Source organism: Myotis myotis, unplaced genomic scaffold, assembly GCF_014108235.1.
Source record: "Myotis myotis isolate mMyoMyo1 unplaced genomic scaffold, mMyoMyo1.p scaffold_m19_p_4, whole genome shotgun sequence".
NCBI lineage: Eukaryota > Metazoa > Chordata > Mammalia > Chiroptera > Vespertilionidae > Myotis > Myotis myotis.
In genome coordinates this window covers 96,031,542-96,051,656 of record NW_023416346.1, presented here as the reverse complement: position 1 = coordinate 96,051,656, position 20,115 = coordinate 96,031,542, and the positions used below count along the sequence as shown (strand labels likewise).

General features: G+C 38.8%; 1 protein-coding gene across 1 annotated transcript in view; it reads right to left on the bottom strand.

Moving 5' to 3' along the window:
* The window catches only part of ATP7A (ATPase copper transporting alpha), a 177,202-nt gene extending 168,339 nt beyond the window's left edge, over positions 1-8,863 (bottom strand). The window contains exon 1 of the mRNA XM_036304686.1: positions 8,680-8,863. The gene's annotated coding sequence lies outside the window, so the exon portion shown is untranslated. The remainder of the gene's footprint in view (positions 1-8,679) is intronic.
* Between the last annotated feature and the right edge of the window lie 11,252 nt (positions 8,864-20,115).

Sequence of the window (20,115 nt, the reverse complement as noted above, 5' to 3'; positions counted from 1 at the left end):
GGGGGGTGGGGGGGAGGGCGGGAACGGGGGGATAAGGACACATATGTAATACCTTAATCAATAAAAAAATTTAGTTTGCACACAACTTTATAAGAATGCAGCTATTTTGCAGAATAGATTAGACATGAATAAAGCCTTTTCCATTGCTAACATTTTATATTTCAGAAATTATTCATCAGGTATGGTTCAGCATTTGGCAACTAAGAGAAATTCAATAGCCCAGAGTCTGGCTCACTAATTCTACAAGCAGATTGGTGAAGAAGTAGAATGAGTACATCAGGGTCATATGACTTGCTAGCTGTCATAATGAATTTTGAGATACCATGTGCACATGCTGTAGGTGTACTGTAGGCTACTGGTGCCCTCCCAATGTACGTTTTCCATTTTCCATGGTGTAATGTAGAAATGAAATATTGTTTGCAGGTACTAATTGATTAGTATATTGCTCTGGTAATCTACTAAATTTATAGAACAGCAAAACTATAATTTAAAATTTTATTATGCAGATTGTTAAAACTACATTTACAGTAAATAATGTATGAAAAGAATAATAGTAACCACTCTGTGTGTAAATTGCCTGCCAAGCACTGCTTTTAGGGCTTATATGTATTAATTCACTGACAATCGTAAGGGTCAGGTACTGTTATTGCCCCCAAATTTTGAGGAACTTAGGCAAAAAAAAAGGTAAGAAAGCTGTCTAGGGTCATACAAGTAAGCAGAGGAGCTGGGTGGAATTCCAATCCAGGCAGTCTGGTGCCACAGACCACATTCTTTAATCCTATTATAGTGCCTCTCCAAAACAGCACATCACAGTACAGTAGTAAAGTTAAGATGTTTTGACGTTATCAGGAGAATAATATCCAATAGTCCAGAAAATATAACCGCAATGTTCCAATTTATGCTTATCACTTTTACTGCATGATCTCATAGTACAGTTTAAATGAAAAACATATAATATATATCAAAGTCTAACCAAGTTCAAGGATGTGCTTCCTGTAAAGATGATAAACACACACAAACCATTTCCTGGGAGACTCTGAGAATACAAATAATATAAGACTAACATCATTTTAAATATTGGATATTTTAGCATATATTTAAATAAGTTAATTAAATAAAAACAAAACTATGGATCCTTACTTTTGAATTTAGTTTGACACTACCAAGGAAATTTTGAGTTGCCAATACTTTACTTTTATTAAAATATGTTTTTATTGATTTGAGAGAGAGAGGAAGAGAGAGAGAGGAAGAGAGAGAAACATCAATAGGCTGCCTTCTGCACTCCCCCTACTAAGGATCGAGTCTGCAACCTGGGCATGTGCTCTGAGCTGGAATCAAACAGCGATCTTTTGGTTCATGGGTTGATGCTCAACCACTGAACCACACCACCAGGCAATACTTTAACTTTTAATCATCAAATAAATTTGTTCATTCATACTTTCAAAAAAGATAAATGGGCATTTATCTCTTTTTTTAAAAAAATATATTTTTTAGTATATTTGTATTGTTTTCAGAGAGGAAGGGAGAAAAAGAGAGAAACATCAATGATGAGAGAGAATCACTGATCAGCTGCCTCCTGCATGCCCAACACTGGAGATCAAGCCCACAACCCAGGCATGGCCCCACTGGGAATCGAACCCAGACTTCCTGGTTCACAGGTCGATGCTCAACCACCAACCCACACTGGCCAAGCTGGGCATTTCTCTCTTTTTAAAAAATCTTTATTGTTGAAAGTATTACACATGTCCCCTTCCCCCCCCTCCCTTGAGACTTTGTAGCCCGCCCCTCCCCTCTGCCCCAGGTCTTCACCACCCTATTATCTGTGTCCATGGGTTATGCATATATGTATACAAGTTCTTTGGCTGATCCCTTCCTGGCCCCCCTCTTCCCTCTAAGAATCATCAGTCTGTTGCATGCTTCCATGTCTCTGGCTCTATTTTGTTTGTCAGTTTATTTTGTTCATTAAATTCCACATATAAGTGAGGTCATATGATATTTGTCTTTCTCTGACTAGCTTATTTCACTTAGCATAATAATCTCCAGGTCGCCAAACCGGTTTGGCTCAGTGGATAGAGCGTCAGCCTGCGGACTGAAAGGTCCCAGGTTTGATTCCGGTCAAGGGCATGTACCTTGGTTGCGGGCACATCCCCAGTAGGAGGTGTGCGGGCGGCAGCTGGTCGATGTTTCTCTCTCATCGATGTTTCTGACTCTTTATCCCTCTCCCTTCCTCTCTGTAAAAAATCAATAAAAATATATATTTTAAAAAATAATCTCCAGGTCCTTCTATGCTCTCTCAAAGGGTAAGAGATCCTTCTTTTTTACTTCCGCATAGTATTCCATAATGTAAATGTACCATAACTTTTTTATCCACTCATCTACTGATGGGCACTTGGTTGTTTCCAGATCTTAGCTATTGTAAATTGGGCTGCTATCAACATAGAGGTGCATATATTCTTTCTGATTGGTGTTTCTGGTTTCTTAGGATATATTCCTAGAAGTGGGATCACTGGGTCAAATGACAGTTCCATATTTAATTTTTTGAGGACTCCATACTGTTTTCCATAATGGCTGCACCACTCTGCATTCCCATCAGCAGTGTACTAGGGTTCACTTTTCTACGCATCGTATTCTCGCCAGCACTTATCATTTGTTCATTTGTGGGGTTTTTGTTGTTTTTTTATTGATTTCAGAGAAGGGAAAGGAGAGGGAGAGACTGAAATATCAATGATGAGAATCATTGATTGGTTGCCTCCTGCACACCCCCTACTGGGGATCGAGCCCACAACCCGAGCATGTGCCCTTGACCAGAATAGAACCCGGGACCCTTCAGTCCACAGGCCGACACTTTATCCATTGAGCAAAACCAGATAGGGCTCATTTGTTGATATGTTGATGGTAGCCATTCTGACAGGTGTGAGGTGATACCTCATTGTCATTTTAATTTGCATCTCTCTGATGATCAGTGACTTTGAGCATTTTTTCATATGTCTCTTGGCCATCTGTATGTCCAATTTGGAGAAGTGTCTATTTAGGTCCTTTACCCATTTTTTAATTGGATTGTTTTTCTTCCATTTGTTGAGTTGTATGAGTTCCTTATATAGTTTGGATATTAACCCTTTATCAGATGTATCATTGCCAAATATGTTCTCCCATACAACGAGCTCCCTTTTCATTTGTTGATAGTTTCTTTTGATGTGCAGAACTTTTTATTTTGATGTAGTCCCATTTGTTTATTTTCTCCTTAGTTTCCTTTGCCCCTAGGAGATGTATCAGTAAACATATTGCTATGAGAGATGTCTGAGATTTTGCTTGGGCATTTCTCTCTGTAGGACAAACAATGTACTTAATTCTTAGGACCTAATTTTGTTCAAATGTGTATGTTCTTTAAAAAATATAGTTCAGCCCTGGCTGGTGTTTCTAAATGGTTAGAGCATCACCCTGTACACAAAAGGGTTGCAGGTTCGATTCCCAGTCAAGGGTAGGTATCTGGGTTGTGCGTTCTCTCCCTACCCCTGGTAAGGGCACGTGTAGGGGGCAACCAGTCAATGTGTCTCTCTCAGATCTATGTTTCTCTCTCCCTCTCCCTCCCTCCCTCCCTCCCTTCCACTCTTTCTGAAAAGCAATGGAAAAAATATCCTTAGGTGAGGATTTAAAAAAAACACAGTTGACCCCAGCCAGTGTCGCTCAGTGGTTGAGCATTGACCCATGCACCCGGAAGTTGCTGGTTCCATTCCCAGTCAGGGCACATTCCCAGTTGTGGGCTCAATCCCCAACAGGGGGCTTGCAGGAGGCAGCCAATTGATAATGTTTCTCATCAATGTTTCTCCCCCTCTCCCTTACTCTCTATCTAAAAATCAATAAAAAACATATTTTTTAAAAATACAGTTCATTTTTGTTAGGTAAGAGTATAGGTTCTTAAGCCAGATTGATTAACTAATCTCAGTTTAACCACTTACTAGGTCTAGGATTAAAATTTTGATACTCCTCTTTTCTCCCCCCATTTCAACAATAAAGGTAAAATTTTTTAAAAATACATGGAGCTGCGCTAACTGGTTTGGCTCAGTGGATAGAGCGTCGGCCTGAGGACTGAGGGGTCCCAGGTTCGATTCTGGTCAAGGGCATGTACCTTGGTTGCAGGCATATCCCCTGTGGGGTGTGTGCGGGAGGCAATTGATCGATGTTTCTCATCGATGTTTCTAACTCTCTATCCCTCTCCCTTCCTCTCAATAAAATAAATTTTAAAAAATACATGGAGCTATATATTCACTTTGATCTCAGTTTTCACTTATAGAAATATATATATGCACATATACTTTCATATATTTGCATGTATTTCAGGATTTAATAAAGCTGAATATCACTTTAAAATTTTTGCCCTATGAAAAAATATGTCAACTCTTGCCAAAGTGCAAATAACAGACAAAGTACGGGATTATTTTTTCACATCAGACAGAGGAACAATACTGGAATTTTTCATTTAAATGCAAAAAAAAAAGAGTGAAAGTCTAGTAGGTGTGGCTCAGCGGTTGAGCATTGACCCATGAATCAGGAGGTCACAGTTCCATTCCTGGTCAGGGCACATGCCCAGATTGCAGGCTCCATCCCTGGTAGGGAACATGCAGGAGGCAGTCAATCAATGATTCTCTCTCATCACTGATGTTTCTATATATCCCTCTCTCTTCCTCTCTCTCTAATAAAACATTTTTTTTTAAAAGTGAAAGATTCAGGATCCAATGACTTATCACTTGCCCTGAAGTTAATTAACAGGAATTTGTGAGTTATATTTGTAATAATACAGTGAACAATCCCAATCATACCCTGACACTCAAGGTCAAATAACATACTGTACTAAATAAATTATTCCTTTATCCATCATCATACAATGAATTTAAGACTTTAAAACTATCTGAAGACTACAAAGGTTTATCCTGTTATCACCTAGCTAGAAAAAGATGAACAAGATAAAACACTGCTTTAGATAAACAATACTTGAAGATATATGACACCAATCTGATTGCTAATACATAAAAATGAACTTACTGTTGTGATTAGAAATTAATACCAAGATATTGTGGCTATAAATCTGAACTAAAAATGATATTAATAATTAACAGTAAAATGGCATAGTAAAATAAGAGAAAACATTTCTTGATCAAAATGAAAATAGTTGTATAGAAATGATTTAATATTAATATTAGTGTTTTAATAATATAATTAATATAGTTATCAATAATCAATATATGGTACTTTATTTTATTAAATTGATAGTATACTCATTAAATAAGAATTCTTAGAGCAAATAATTTTAGCATCACAAAAAAAATTAGAAATCTTTTTTTTCCTGCCATTTTAAGTGCAAGGATTACCAAAGGATATTACACTGGGAATGCTTTAACAACTAAGCTCTCTGTTTTTGTTAGCTCAAGGATCAACTCTTCATTATCCTCATGACAGTGTAGGTCAACTACAAATTTATCCTAAATAGCCCTGAGAATCTTTTTTAGAATTCCACTGTGAAATTCTTTCTCCCTGTTCTTATATCTCTGTTGACAGTTTTTCATGTCTTAACAGAAGCCCTCTTAGTGCTCTCCTCTCGTGAGTGGCAGGTAGTGTGCTTCAGGTGAACACTCAAGAGGGCAGAAACCAGTTTCTTCACAATTCCAGGAATCATACAGGTGGGGGCAGGGGAGGGAAGTAATTCTAATATTATTCCTTCCCGATCTGCTTTGGTTGGGGACATCAAATACATAAGCAGGATCAGCATCAATTAAAACAAAACAATCATTTTTACCAACAAAATCAACTAAGATAAATGGCCAGGCTAAAACAATTTCCCTAAGATGTGAAATACCACATTTACTTCAATCAGTAAATTGTTAAAATGTACTTTTGATTATAGGTCGGGAAAACTGGAATTCTACACTAGAGAATTATAAAGTAAAAATAGGTTAAAAATTAAATCCTTAAGACACAGCTGTATAATTCTAAATGTGGGCAGAAAACATGGGACAAAGCACAATAATTGGCTCAAAATGGGGATATTTTATCGTCGTTTCCTTCAAGGAAAAAAGTATCTGTGAAAACTGATGTAACTTACCAATATCCCACACATTTGAGCCCATAAGGATGAGGAAATCACTTACATTTTCTAACAGTGCTGGAGAAACTAGGAACATATTTATGAAACCAGATACATCCTACTCTTTCACTTTAATGAAACACTTTCCAAAAGTCTTGTGATACATTTCCTGCCATACTATTACAGCAAGTAAGTTATATCACATTAAATCAACCTGAAGACAACTTTATAAGTTAAAAACGGGATTGCTGGGGTGGTAAATTGAAATGAAAAGACCTGACTATTGTCTGCCTCCCCGCTCCCTGTTCCCATCTTAATTTATGTCCTAAGAAAGATCACTATTTAAAAACCAAACTCTGTGAAACCTTTAAATGCTCTACTGCCCTTTAACAAAGATGAATAAAGGAAATTTTGAGGCAAAACTCCCAAACATTATTCTCATCATGTCAGAAAAATCTCTTCTCAAAATTTATTTTACCAACTGGCAAATGAAGATTATTTTCACTCACTGGGATGTCTAAAGTATTGATTAAAGATTTCCAAGTGTGTGTAGACTGGCAAACTTTAGTTATAACAAGGGTTTCTAAAAAGGAATCTATTGCCTTAGAGCCCTTAGAGAAATAAAGGTTGTAGTCTGTTAGTCGGGGTTATTTTTGCCCACTCTCTTGCTCTCATTTTCAAACACATTTTACTGCTTTTGCATGTACTTTTAAAAGAAAAACAACCTTCTGCACTACAGACCAGAGATGTTAACCTATTCTCTGGCAGGATTATTGTTTAAGCTAACTCTACCAAGAGGCCACGAATCTAGTCCTTTGTAAGACTATGGCTGGAAAATAATAGATTCTATCAGGTTAAGACCAGTAGAGAAATCAGTTTGAAGGAGAAAAAGAAATGCAGAAATTCCGTGGGGAAAACCTGGGACAGCTTCTGGCTTTAGACAATGTTGTTATTCATTCCCAGCAATCTGGAAAATGATTCCAAATTATATTTTAGACACAACATTCAAAATTAAAGTACCTATAGCAAGCTTCACTTTTTTCTCTTTTAGATTTGAGTTTATGTCAGAAATAAATATCATACTACGTTAACACTGTTTTGACATTACATGTATTTTTTTCTCTATATAAACTTTTTATGGATTAAATGTTTAATGTTAGCAGGAGTAAAGAATCTCACCAATCCAGAAGAAAAAACAGTGGATATATTATGAGGTGATGGAATTGTGGGTGATTTCTATTTGTTTTTATTTTTCATTTACAGTTGACATTCTACTCCACCATCTTGTATAAACCTTTTTAATGGCTGCAGGGTAGTTGGATATGGTTGTAAGTTTACCAGTTTTGTATTATATATTTTTTCTTTTAACCAGAAAATCTTAGAAGATGTGGCTGTGTTAGAAATTGGGATGTTAACATACAGTGTGTTGTTGGATGTCCTGCATCTTCCTAGCCCCCCAAGCTGTTGCTCACATTATTTTTTCTACCTGGCCTGCCCTCCACTACAAAGCTAAATTCTATCCATTCTTCAAGGCCTAGTTCAAATGCTCCTTTCCCTGTACTCTCATAACACTTTCTGTTTCTAATATACGTTACTGAGATTAAAAGGGTGTATTAGTCTTTCCTACTACACTGTGAGACCCTCCAGTATAAAAAAAAAAAAACCCTCTCATGTCATGACTGTAGACATAAGAAAGTTTAAGAGATAAAAAATATCTTAACCAATGTCATCCCAATAAATTTAATTAAAAATACATTTTTTAAAATCTCAGTTCAAAATATCCTTTAAAAAGGATTAGAAAAGCAGCCTAATAATTCATCACTGAGCCTGCTAGAATCCAAAATCTTCATAACTAAACTCAACTACTTGAGTGCAAACTCTTAGGCCAACGACTCTGGCCTATTTCTTGTTTGTGCACCCTATCACCCACCCCCACACCTCAATATCACCTAATTCAATGTTCTGCACACACTCTCAATACAAAGCCATATTATTGTAGATGAAGAAACTGTATTAAGACAAAGATGAAATGCTGAAAAATATTGATTTGTGAACCCCCATAAATATTGTCAGTGATTAAGATAACGACCCCTTCTACAACAAAAAAAGTGACAAAGATAAAGATGACACAGTGTGCGACAAGGATGGTGAGTAACTTTACTGGGGAGGGGGCAGAATGAACAAAATGGAATGGAAACAAAAGTGCTCCCTGAGTTTAGCTTATGCTCCCAGAGGGACACAAGAAGCAAAACAATTTTTATATTATTTCATTGATGATGACATGATCAGCCTATGTGACTTCCAATATCGGGCACAGACCTTCCAAATTAATTAGGTAATAAGATAGGCCACGGATGATCAGGACACTACCCCAATAGGGTACAAGAAACTGACACAGGTCAGGACCTAATCTCCCCATCTCATTCCCCTGGAAAGGGAAGTAAAACAAGAGTGTGGTAAATACCGGGAGTTGTGAAGAAGTGAGTTTGGAAACCACCCCAGATTAAAATGACCTTCTTGCCACACTCAGTAGCACAGACTGACAGTAGAGAGCACCCTTCCAGTAAAAGGGGACGACGGGAGGCCGATATAAAACTTACCTGGTTTTTGTCCTATGGTTAAACCTCGGGAGCTACGTAGCCCGTGACAGCGACAAATCCACGCGCGGAGGCTCCAATCTCACACCGCGGGAGAAGTCATAGTAGCGGCGGCGGCGGCTGCAGCAACTCGTGCCTCTGTGGCTTCTTTTCCTTCACCCCCTGCTACCCGCCAGCCGCCTCTACCCCTCCCACAGTCCTCCCCCCACTTCCGGGTGATGCCCAGGCCGGAAGCAGGGCGGGCGAGGCTGGGAGAGGGACACGTCACGTGAGAGGGAACTCAGGGCTACAATCAAGCTTTCTGGTTTCCTGCTGCCCCCTGGCTGGCAAGCGGCCTCGGGAAGTTTTTTAGGCGCTGCACAGCGCCTCCTTCCTCCTTCACCAAAACCAAAACAAAACAAAAACCCACCCAAATTTCTGTCACCAGTAGTTTCCTAACCGCCAGCCAAGAAGTAATAGAGCTCCTTGTAAATTATCTTCCCAATAATTTAGCCTTTCCGAACATGAAATTAACGCACGTCTGTTGGATTGTGTAGCCTAACTCCAGATATAAATGCTAGAACCATAAACTTGCTCTCATCTCTCCACAGAAAAGTGATTTCCAACATCTTTTAATTCATAAGTTTTATATATATATAAATTCATGCTTTTAAATTCGTAATCTTTGTGTGTTGGAGTTAGGACAGGGATCTCACCTCAGACTACCTTCACATGATCATTCCAATCTCTGAATCACTTCCACATTTATTCTTTAATTTGTCCAGCATTTAAAAACCTAAAGCCCCCTTCCCACTCCCCCTCAGTGGTTGAGCGATGACCTATGAACCAGGAGGTCAGGTTGGATTCCTGGTCAGGGCACATACCCTGGCTATGGACTCCTTCCCCAGCTGGGGCGTGCAGGGGGCAGCCAATCAATGATTCTCTCTCATCATTGATGTTTCTCTCTCTCTCCCTCTCCCTTCCTCTCTGAAATCAATAAAAATATTTAGAAAAATAAATAAATAAAAACCTAGAGGATTCCAAGGATGTAAAAATATTACAGTGTATACCACCGTAAGTTTCACATAGAAATGAGATGCATAAAATGTAACAATACAATGCAAGTAAGTGGTACAGAATCATTTGAGAAAAATTAATTTTTATTTGTTTTGCAATTTAACTTTTAAAAAATTAGCAGCAAAATCCCAGGATTTTTAAAACTATGAATAGTAACAGTAAGAGGAGGCTCCATCTCACTAATTTAAAATAGAGATATGGTCTTTTGATACTTTGTTTAATTAAATATTTGTCATAAGATGTAGAGGGAAACTAATCACAGGATTACTTATATTTTCCACTGGAACCATTTGAAACCAGTTCCCATAAAAAAAGTATCAAGTCTGATAATGTTGCAGAACACAAAATAGTACATAAACTATAAATATTAAACAAATTAATATTTTCAAAAAGGCTTATAAAAGTGTCTGACACACAATAAACATATATAAATATTAACTAAAATATTTTCCATCTTACCTGTTGTCAAATTCCTATTAAGTCTTGACAGACAACACTTAAAGATGCCTACAGATCTAAATTATAGGCCTGCAACTAAGTATTTCAGAAGGAATTATTCCTTCCCCCTCAACACTAATCCACATAAATAAAAAAAAAAAAAGTTTCAGATCTCCTTACCTTCTGGGACAGGAAATTGTACTTGCCATTGTGCACAACCTAACTATTAAGATACATATTCACCTCCAATTTTAAAATCTTAGAACTACATCACATGAAATTAAGATGGCTTTTAAGAGAGCTTCCATTTATTTGCAAGCTAGTTTTTAACTACAATATTAACACTGTGTTGAGTTTTCAAAGAAGTTTGCTCAAAGGCAGAAAACCAAGTTTACCTTCTGATAACCTTCTCAGAAGAATATGAAATCTACTAGCTCTCTAGTTTTTATATCAAGTTTATCATTATAAACTGCAAGATCCTCTACCATGTATATACTCAGCCACCAAGACATTCACTCATTCTAAAACACCTCATCCCTTGCCCTGACTGGTGTTGCTCAGTGGATTGGAGCATCGTTCTGTACATCCAAAGGTGGCAGGTTTGATTCCCCATTAGGACACATACCCAACTTTCTTGTTCCATCCCCTGTCCCTGTGCCTACAGGAGACAATCTCTCCCTCTCTCTCTCCCTCTCCCTCTCCCTCTCCCTCTCTCTCTCCCTCTCCCTCTCTCTTCCTTAATCAAAAATCAATGCAGAACATCCTTGAAGAAAGGAGAACCAAGATGGCAGCATAGGTTAACGCCAGAGATTGCTGCCTTGAACAACCAAATCAAAACACACCTAAAACACGGAACGGACATCATCCAGAACCACAGGAAGGCTGGCTGAGTGGAAATTCTACAACGAGGAGGAAAGAGAATATCATACCCGGACTCAGAGGAGGCGCAGTGCTGAAGTGAAATACTCAGGTACGGAGTGCGGGCGGAGCGGGCTGGCGGCGGAGGGCGCGGTTGGTGCTTTCAATCGGGAGGGAGTCTCAGATTCTGAGCTCCAGATCCGGACCAGTCTCTAGGGACCCAGACTCAAACGGGAGAAGCGGGACTGTCTGGCTTCAGTCGGAACTCGAAGGCAGCTTTCTCTCCGAGGTTTGCAGCGGTTGCTGGGACTCTGTGAGGCAGAGCCCCTAGGGACGGAACTGAGAGCTGCCATAACTGCTCTCTCCGGCCCACCCTGTTGATCCCGAGCCCGAGCGACCCACCCGCCCCGACCAAGCCCTGCGCAGAGCCATTTGCCAGATAGCCTCAGGCAAAGGCTAGATTAGCACCTCCCTAGAGGACAGAAGTTTGCCCACTGCAGACACAGCTGATTCTCACAGCCAATTGGCCTGGTGGTCAAATCCCCCTAGTATTAACTACAACAATCAAGGCTTAACTACAGGAGGACTGCACACAAAGACCACTAGGGGGTGCACCAAGAAAGCATAAAAAATGCGGAGACAGAACATTGAATTAACAATTATTTATTGAGGATAGAGAGAACCAAGATGGCGGCATAGGTTAACGCCGGAGTTTGCTGCTTTGAACAACTACTTCAAAAGTGAAACTAAAAAACGGAACAAACATCACCCAGAACCACAGGAACGCTGGCTGAGTGGAAGTCCTACAACTAGGAGGAAAGAGAAACGCATACAGACACTCAGAGGAGACGCAGTGCTGAAGTCAAATTCTGAGGTGCGGAGTGCGCGGAGCGGGCTGGCGGCAGAGGGCGTGGTTGGCGTTTTCAATCGGGAGGGAGTCGCAGACTCTGAGCTCCAGATCCGGGCGAGTCTTTAGGGACCCAGACTCAAACGGGAGAAGCGGGACTGTCTGGCTTCGGTCAGAGCGAGTGCAGCTTTCTCTCCGAGCTTTGCAGCGGGTGCTGGGACTCAGAGAGGCAGAGCCCCTGGGGACAGGACTGAGAGCCGCCATAACTGCTCTCTCCGGCCCACCCTGTTGATCCTGTGCGACCCGCCCCGCCCAAGCCCTGCACAGTGGCATTTGCCGGATAGCCTCAGGCAAACGCCAGATTAGCACCTCCCTAATGGACAGAAGTTCTCTCACTGCTGACACAGCTGATTCTCATAGCCACTTGGCCTGGAGGTCAAACCCTCCCTGGAATTAGCTACAACAATCAAGATTTAACTATAAGACTGCGAACAAAGACCACTAGGAGGTGCACCAAGGAAGCATAACAAAATGCGGAGACAAAGAAACAGGACAAAATTGTCAATGGAAGATATAGAGTTCAGAACCACACTTTTAAGGTCTCTCAAGAACTGTTTAGAAGCCGCCAATAAACTTAATGAGATCTACAAGAAAACTAATGAGACCCTCGATGTTATATTGGGGAACCAACTAGAAATTAAGCATACACGGACTGAAATAACGAATATTATACAGACTCCCGACAGCAGACCAGAGGAGCGCAAGAATCAAGTCAATGATTTGAAATGTGAGGAAGCAAAAAACACCCAACCGGAAAAGCAAAATGAAAAAAGAATCCAAAAATGCGAGGATAGTGTAAGGAGCCTCTGGGACAGCTTCAAGCATACCAACATCAGAATTATAGGGGTGCCAGAAGATGAGAGAGAGCAAGATATTGAAAACCTATTTGAAGAAATAATGACAGAAAACTTCCCCCACCTGGTGAAAGAAATGGACTTACAGGTCCAAGAAGCGCGGAGAACCCCAAACAAAAGGAATCCAAAGAGGACCACACCAAGACACATCATCATTAAAATGCCAAGAGCAAAAGATAAAGAGAGAATCTTAAAAACAGCAAGAGAAAGAAACTCAGTTACCTACAAGGGAATACCCATACGACTGTCAGCTGATTTCTCAACAGAAACTTTGCAGGCCAGAAGGGAGTGGCAAGAAATATTCAAAGTGATGAATACCAAGAACCTACAACCAAGATTACTTTATCCAGCAAAGCTATCATTCAGAATTGAGGGTCACATAAAGAGCTTCACAGATAAGGAAAAGCTAAACGAGTTCATCACCACCAAACCAGGATTATATGAAATGCTGAAAGGTATCCTTTAAGAAGAGGAAGAGGAAGAAAAAGGTAAAGATACAAATTATGAACAACAAATATGCATCTATCAACAAGTGAATCTAAGAATCAAGTGAATAAATAATCTGATGAACAGAATGAACTGGTGATTATAATAGAATCAGGGACATGGAAAGGGAATGGACTTACTATTCTTGGGGGGGAAAGGGGTGTGGGAGATGAGGGAAGAGACTGGACAAAAATCGTGCACCTATGGATGAGGACAGTGGGTGGGGAGTGAGGGCGGAGGGTGGGGCGGGAACTGGGAGGAGGGGAGTTTTGGGGGGGAAAAAAGAGGAACAAATGTAATAATCTGAACAATAAAGATTTAATTAAAAAAAAATGCGGAGACAAAGAAACAGGACAAAACTGTCAACGGAGGATATTCAGTTCAGAACCACACTTTTAATGTCTCTCAAGAACTGTCTAGAATCCGCTGATAAACTTAATGAGATCCTCAACAAATCTAATGAGGCCCTCGATGTTATGATAAAGAACCAACTAGAAATTAAACATACACGGACTGAAATAACGAATATTATAGACTCCCAACAGCAGACCAGAGGACCGCAAGAATCAAGGCAAAGATTTGAAATTCGAAGAAGCTAAAAACACCCAACCGGAAAAGCAAAATGAAAAAAGAATCCAAAAATACGAAGATAGTGTAAGGAGCCTCTGGGACAGCTTCAAGCATACCAACATCAGAATTATAGGGGTGCCAGAAGATGAGAGAGAGCAAGATATTGAAAACCTATTTGAAGAAATAATGACAGAAAACTTCCCCTACCTGGTGAAAGAAATAGACTTACAAGTCCAGGAAGCACGGAGAACCCCAAACAAAAGGAATCCAAAGAGGACCACACCAAGACACATCAGAATTAAAATGCCAAGAGCAAAAGACAAAGAGAGACTCTTAAGAGCAGCAAGAGAAAGAAACTCAGTTACCTACAAGGGAATACCCATACAACTGTCAGCTAATTTCTCAACAGAAACTTTGCAGGCCAGAAGGGAGTGCAAGAAATATTCAAAGTGATGAATGCCAAGAACCTACAACCAAGATTACTTTATCCAGCAAAGCTATCACTCAGAACTGAAGGTCAGATAAAGAGCTTCACAGACAAGGAAAAGCTAAACGAGTTCATCACCACCAAACCAGTATTATATGAAATGCTGAAAGGTATCCTTTAAGAAGAGGAAGAAGAAGAAAAAGGTAAAGATACTAATTATGAACAACAAACATGCATCTATCAACAAGTGAATCTAAGAATCAAGTGAATAAATAATCTGGTGATCATAATAGAATCAGGGACATAGAAAGGGAATGGACTGACTATTCTTGGGGGGGAAAGGGGTGTGGGAGATTCGGGAAGAGACTGGACAAAAATCGTGCACCTATGGATGAGGACAGTGGGTGGGGAGTGAGGGCAGATGGTGGGGCGGGAACTGGGAGGAGGGGAGTTATGGGGGGAAAAAACAGGAACAAATGTAATAATCTGAACAATAAAGATTTAATTAAGAATCTTAAAAATAAATAAATAAATAAATAAATAAATAAATAAATTTTTTAAAAATCAATGCATAAAGGAAAAATAATAAAACATCATGTCTCTAAATGCATCAACCTGAATCTTCCTTGTAATGCACAACCTTATTACAACTTTTTATGCTTACCGTATTAATTAAATGAGCTTTACAAACAGAAGGGAATGTTTTATGTTTTAAGGAAGTAATCAGGTTACCTGGGGTTGAACAGTTAGTAGGTACCCCCAAAATGCTTACAAAGTGGTATTAATATCTCCAATAAAATAGTCACAAAGGTGAAAATTCAACATCTATGCTTCTACAACTACCATAGTACCTAGTTCTAAATAATAATTTAAAAGAACACAACACACCCCTTAAAATAATGTTTTAGGGTGAAATTAAGAATAGGATTCATGCCCTAACCGGTTTCGCTCAGTAGATAGAGCGTCAGCCTGTGAACTGAAGGGTCCCAGGTTTGATTCTGGTCAAGGGCATGTACCTTGGTTGCAGGCACATCCCCAGTAGGGGGTGTGCAGGAGGCAGCTAATTGATGTTTCTCTCTCATTGATGTTTCTAACTCTCTATCCCTCACCCTTCTTCTCTGTAAAAATCAATAAAATATATTTTTAAAAAATAAAAAATACTAATTGACTGTAGCCATGGTTTTATTTCTGGGCTCTCTATTCTGTTCCATTTATTTATGTTTGTTTTTATGTCAGTACTATGCTATTTTGATTACTATGGCCTTGTAGTATAGTTTGATATAAGGTAGAATGATACCTCTAACTTTGTTCTTCTTTCTCAAGATTGCTAAGGCTATTTGGAGTCTTTTGTGCTTCTACATAAATTTCTGAATTATTTGTTCCAGATTTGTGAAATATGCCATTGGTATTTTAATAGAATTGCATTAACTCTATCAATTGCTTTGGGTAGTGTGGAAATTTTAATATTAATTCTTCCTATCTATGAGCATGGTATATGCTTCCACTTATTTGTACCTTCTTTAGTTTCTTTCTTCAGTATCTTATAATTTTCCTTGGTTAAATTTATTTCTTTTTTTAATATATTTTATTGATTTTTTACAGAGAGGAAGGGAGAGGGATAGAAAGCTAGAAACGATGAGAGAGAAACATCCATCAGCTGCCTCCTGCACACTCCCTACTGGGGATGTGCCCGCAACCAAGGTACATGTCCTTGACAGGAATCGAACCTGGGACCCTTGAGTCCGCAGGCTGACACTCTATCCACTGAGCCAAACCAGTTAGGGCAAATTTATTTCTAAGTTTCTTATTTTTTATGCAATTGTAAATGACATTGTTTTCTTAGTTTCTCTTTCTGATATTTCATTATTGGTGTATAAAAATGCAAATGATTTCTGAATATTAATTTTGTATCCTGAGGCATATAGATTTAGATAGGGAGACAAATTTGACAACCTTCCCACTATAGTATTATTTAAAATTTCAAAGTAATGCTTTATGGGAAAAGTTGAGTACATTTGTGAAAGGGTAAAATTTGAGTAGTCTAGCTAAGCTGCAAGGTCAGAATATTGTGATAGCATAAAATAATTTAGACTTAAACTATTGCTTCATTTCTGGTTGTTTTAGAATACTCATCAGAACAAGATAAATTACCAAATTTAGCTTTAAGTTTGTTCATTGATGCCAACTACCTCCTCCAGGTTTTAACACACAAAGCAATATATATGTTGGCAAATGGACAAATAAACATTTTATTTTATTTTATTTTATTTTATATATTATATTGATTTTTCACAGAGAGGAAGGGAGAGAGATAGAGAGTTAGAAACATTGATGAGAGAGAAACATCGATCAGCTGCCTCCTGCACACTCCCTACTGGGGATGTGCCCGCAACCAAGGTACATGCCCTTGACCGGAATTGAACCTGGGACACTTGAGTCCGCAGGCCGATGCTCTATCCGCTGAGCCAAACCGGTTAGGGCACAAATAGACATTTTAAAATGTCATACATATTTCTCTGTGCCTATCAAAATAGCTGACAATTACCACTTACCTGACAAATCACTAAAAATTACCTCATCATTAGAAATTAATAGTGCCAATTGACTAATAAAATACAATCTAATGGAAGGTTGAAATTTCCTTAACAATAGGTTTATTTTGTTTAATCATGTCTCAGGGTTACAACCACTTGAATATTTCAGTCCTTTTTAATATTCATTCTAAATATGATATACAGTGTTCATTCAAATTTTATCAAATAATGGCACTACTATATAATTACTAATTTTGCAACCCAATTATTTTACAATGACATTCACATTTTTCCCCTACCCAAACCATGAAATTACTGGCCTTAGTACAGTTAATGAGAAAACAGGGCATATTGCCAGAAGAGCACTGTTCTAGTAGACACAGTGGTTCTCAACCTTGGCTGCACATTAGAATCACCTGGGAATCTTTTTAGAATCCTGATTCCTGGGCCTCATCCTCCGGAAATTCTGTTTCTTTGTTATGGGGTGGGGCCACAACATTAGTAACAAAGAAACAGAATTTCGGGAGGATGAGGCCCAGAAATCAGGATTTTAAAAAGATTCCCAGGTGATTCTAATGTGCAGCCAAGGTTGAGAACCACTGTTGTAGAGGCATATCTCCTTTAATTGCACTTCACTTTATTGTGCTTCACAGATATAGTGTTTTTTACAAACTGAAGGTTTGTGACAAATCCAAGTCAAGCAAGTCTATCAATACCGTATTCCAACAGCATTTGCTCACTTCCTGTATCTGTGTCACATTTTGATAATTCTCACAATATTCCAAACTTTTTCATTATCATTTGTTTTGATGATCTGTGATCAGTGATCTTTGATGTTACTATGGTAATTGTCTTGGGACACCAATTAACTGCACCCAGATAAGACAGCGAACTTAATGTTGTGTGTGTTCTGACTGCTCCATAGACCAGCCATTGCCATGTCTCTCTCCCTCTCTTCAGGGCTCCCTATTCCCAGAGATACAATATTGAAAACAGGCCAATTAATAACCCTACAATGGCCTCTGAGTGTTCAAGTGAAAGGGTTACATGTCTCTCACTTTAAATCAAAGCTAGATATGATTAAGCTTAGTGAGGAAGGCATATTCAAAGCTGTAATAAGCCAAAAACTAGGCCTCTTCCACCAAAAAGTAGAGTTGTAAAAGCAAAGGAAAAGTTCTTAAAGGAAATTAAAAGTACTACTCCAGTGAAAAAGAATAAGAAAGTAAAACAATCAGTGCTGATATGCAAAAAGTTTTAGTGGTTTCAGGCACAACATTCCCTTAAGCCAGCGGTTCTCAACCTGTGGGTCACGAACAATGAAAATACATCCTGCATATCGGACATTTACATTACGATTCATAACAGTAGCAAAATTACAGTTATGAAGTAGCAACGAAAATAATTTTATGGTTGGGGGTCACCACAACATGAGGAACTGTATTAAAGGGTCATGGCATTAGGAAGGTTGAGAACCACTGCACCAAACCCTAATCCAGACAAAGGCCCTAACTCTTAGCAAATCTTTGAAGGAAGAGTGAGAGAGGCAAGGAAGCTGCAGAAGAAATGTTTGAAGTTAGCAAAGGTGGTTCGTGTTTAAAGAAAGTTGTCTCCATGACATAAAAGCGCAAAGCAAAGAAGCAAGTGCCAATGTAGAAGATGCAGCAAGTTATCCAAATCAAGCTAAGATAATTAATGAAGGTGGCTACACTAAATAACAGATTTTCAATGTAGGTAAAACAGCCTTATGTTGGAAGATACCATCTAAGAATTTCATATATAGAGTCAATGCTTGTCTTCAAAGGACAGCTCTCTTGTTAGGTCCTAATGCAACTGGTGACTATAAGCCAATGCTCATTTACCATTCCAAATCCTAGGGCCCTTAAAAGTTATGCTAAATCTACTCTGTCTGTGCTCTATAAATGGAATAGAGCCTGGATGACAACACATCTGTTTACGACGTGGCTTACTGAATATTTTAAACCCACTGTTGTTTCTCAGAAAAAAAATCTTTTGAAAATATAACTGCTAATTGACAATGATCCTAGTCACCCTAGCTCTGATGATGTACGAGATTAATGCTGTTTTCATGCCTGCTAACACAACATCCATTCAAGGAGGAATTTCAACTTTCAAGTCTTATTATTTAAGAATACATTTTGTGCCCTCGCCGGTTTGGCCCAGTGGATAGAGCATCGGCCTGCGGACTCAAAGGTCCCAGGTTCGATTCTGGTCAAGGGCATGTACCTTGGTTGCAGGCACATCCCCAGTGGGGAGTGTGCAGGAGGCAGCTGATTGATGTTTCTCTCTCATCGATGGTTATAACTCTCTATCACTTTCCCTTCCTTTCTGTAAAAAATCAATAAAATATATTTAAAAAAAGAATTTTCTAGAAACCACTGATAAATTTAGTAAGACAGTCAATAAGTCTAGTGAGACCCTCGAGGATATGAAAAAGGACCAACTAGAAATTAAGCATACACTGACTGAAATAAAGAATATTATACAGAGATCCAACAGCAGCCTAGAGGATCGCAAGAATCAAGTCAAAGATTTGAAATACGAAGAAGTAAAAAACACCCAACCAGAAAAGCAAAAATAAAAAAGAATCCAAAAATACGAAGATACTGTACGGAGCCCCTGGGACTTCAAGTGTACCAACATCCCAATTATGGGAGTGCCAGAAGAAGAGAGAGAGCAAGATATTGAAAACCTATTTGAAGAAATAATGACAGAAAACTTCCCCTACCTGGTGAAAGAAATAGACTTACAAGTCCAGGAAGCACAGAGAACTCCAAACAAAAGGAATCCAAAGAGGACCACACCAAGACACATCAGAATTAAAATGCCAAGAGCAAAAGACAAAGAGAATTTTAAAAGCAGCAAGAGAAAAAAGGTCAGTTACCTACAAGGGAATACCCATACGACTGTCAGCTGATTTCTCAACAGAAACTATGCAGGCCAGAAGGGAGTGGCAAGAAATATTCAAAGTGATGACTAGCAAGAACTACAACAAGATTACTTTACCCGGCAAAGCTATCATTTAGAATTGAAGGTCAGATAAAGAGCTTCACAGATAAGAAAAAGCTAAAGGAGTTCATCACCACCAAACCAGTATTATGTGAAATGCTGAAAGGTATCCTTTAAGAAGAGGAAGAAGAAGAAAAAGGTAAAGATAAAAATTATGAACAACAAATACACATCTATCAACAAGTGAATCTAAAAATCAAGTGAATAAAAAATCTGATGAACAGAATAAACCGGTGAATATAATAGAATCAGGGGCATAGAAAGGGAGTGGACTGACAATCC